Genomic DNA, 2,748 nt, shown 5'->3' with positions numbered 1-2,748 from the left:
GTGAGAGAGGGGGGGGAGGAAGGAAGATCTGATCCTCCAGAAGGGAAAGCCATATATATGCATGTGTGTATGTATATATGTAGGTAGATAGATGATAGATGGATAGATAAATAGATGATAGATAGATAGATAGATAGATAGATAGATAGATAGATAGATAGATAGATAGATAGATAGATAATAGATAGATAGATGATAGACAGACAAACAGACAGATAGAGGCAAGGAGCCACAGAAGCCTAGAGAGATGGCATGGGGACAGCACAGATAGAAGACACTGGGGAGCAGTGTGGTCATCTCCTTCCTCTGCAGTATGGGCTGAAAGCTAATGTCTTGCCTTTCCCTCCTCCCTTGCAGCTAGAATGTACTTACTGTACAGAGCCAGACACTAACACAGAAGTTAGAGTCCTGGAAGAGCTTCGCTTCTGAAACAAAAGCCACCTTTCAATGACAGTAGAGTAGAACAGAAGAGGGTCTGGTGGCATCCATCAGTTCTAAGCCAGAGGGTTGCCTCCCTCTGGACTGCTTGTCCCCACACACTGAAGCCAGCACAGTCAGATGTCTGTCTGCTGTGGAACAAACCACCCACAACCTGGTGACATAAAACAGCAAATACTATGTCCCATGAGGTCAAGTCAGGCTGTCTGTCCCGTCCACCCTGAATAATTACAGGTGGCCTCGCTTACATGTCTGGTTCCTGACAGAGCAGTGGGTCAGGGTAGTGGCTCTCAACTGTTGAGTGATACCACTAATCAGACAGTGGGTGGCTGAGGCGGCCCAATACCCACACCTCACACAACGGCAGAGAAGCATGTCACCCTCGATGAACAGGGAGATTGTGAAACTCAATCTAGGGAGGCCCTTGGCCGAACCTGTGGCAGCCCAGAGTGCTCTCCCATCATCCCTAGAGGCCAGACAAGGCGATGACCACAAGTTCCAAAGAACAGCTGTTAAGGGCAAGCCTCTGTGGGTGGCTTCCTAGTCTCTACCTGCCTCGCATCCGTTAGTCTTCAGTAGACAGAGACAGAGCCAGTAGAGGAGGGCTTCCAATTCTTCACAATCCTCCATACCGCGCTTCTGTTATTTGAGGCTGAGCACATTCCCAGCTGACAGCAGGGGAATGCTACCTTGCTTCTCGGTCACTCTGCGTCCTAGTTTTCTCTTTTAAAGGCCAGCTGGCCCGACAACCCGCCTTGGCCTCTCACTGGGACCCTTCCTATTATTTGAGATGCCTGGGTTCTGTTAAGCAGATGCCTCAGTCACTGAAATGCTTTGTATGCAAGCACAAGGACCTAAGTTATGTCCCTAGAACCTACGCGAAAAGGCTGGGTGTGTATTTCTAATCCCAGCACTGGGGGAGTTGAGGAAAACAGGCAGATCCCTCAGATTCCCTAGCTAGTCTAATCAGTGGATTCTAGGACCTGGTGAGAGACCTTGTCTCAAGAAACAGACTCAGACCTGAGGTTGAATACAGATCTCCACACACAGGTACACACAGGCATATATGTGTGCATGCACATGAACACACACACACACACACACCACCACCACCACCACCACCACCACCACCACCATTACCATTCCTTGACTGAACACAGGAGAAACTCTGGAAGGTAGTTAAGTTATTTAAAGTTGATGAGCTAGAGAGGAGAACAGAAAGTTAGTGACATAGAAGAGGTTTGGACAGCCCAGGAACAGTTTTTTACACACACACACACACACACACACACACACAGTGGCTCTGAGGCACACCAGCAACCTGGCCTTAGAGACATGAGAGGGCAGGCTAAGGCCAACTCAAGCAAGTCCCCTTCAGCCCCTCCTGCCTCTTCCCCAAGAGGCGCTGGCAAACACCTTCTTGTGCCTTGCCGATGCTGGCTCGCGCGGAAGCTCAGAATCGTGACTCTGCAGCTAAGGGACCTTCTCTCACAACTTGGTAGCATCACCAGTGCCTGCTGTTGCCGAAAGCAGCGTCATGAGCTGTCTGGGTGGAGAAAAAAATAGCTTCCAGATCTTCATTCCAAAGCATGCTCCTAGTAAGAACTGTGGCTTCTGGGGTGGGGGTGGGGGGGCTTGGAAGGGAGAGCAATACAGGCAAGAGCTGAAGAAACCAAAACCCGACCTGCAGATGCTTATCGCGGTCCTCTTTCTCCTCCTGCACGGGGCCTCGTGAGCAGGAGGCCAGGCAGTGAGGAAAGACGATTGCAGCTTATCAAGCTGGCCTGCTTTCCATCAGATGTGCTATTCACATCCGTCCTCTCAGTGTCTCCAGTTATTTTGGGCCAGCTCACCTTATGTGGCTGCTTGCTTTTTTTAAAAAAAAAAAAAAAAAATTTCTTTACCCATCTGTTCTCAGGAATCCATAGCCAGACCTTCCATCCCATGACAGAGCCATTCGCAGGTTGTTTTGAGTTTCATCTTACCTTCAGCATAAACAACTTCCCTCCCTAACACCCCAAGATTCGGGAGCAGAAGTCTTTGTTTCTGTCTAACTGGGGTCTTGTCATCAGAGAAGTGCCTTCCCTTTGACAGGGAAGTCACATTTTCAGGGACACAATTTGTCTTCAGTCAGGCAACAGATCATGCTATGGGCCGGGGGTGACACTGTGCTAGCTCTCTTGCCTTTGACCTTCGCTCCCTTCACATTATGATCTCCTGCTTTTAAAGTTTATGTGTGTAGCCGGGCGTGGTGGCGCATGCCTTTAATCCCAGCACTCGGGAGGCAGAGGCAGGCAGATTTCTGAGTTC

The sequence above is a fragment of the Mus pahari genome, chromosome 6 (assembly GCF_900095145.1).
Source record: "Mus pahari chromosome 6, PAHARI_EIJ_v1.1, whole genome shotgun sequence".
Classification (NCBI taxonomy): Eukaryota; Metazoa; Chordata; class Mammalia; order Rodentia; family Muridae; genus Mus; species Mus pahari.
Note: the sequence above shows the minus strand (reverse complement) of the source record.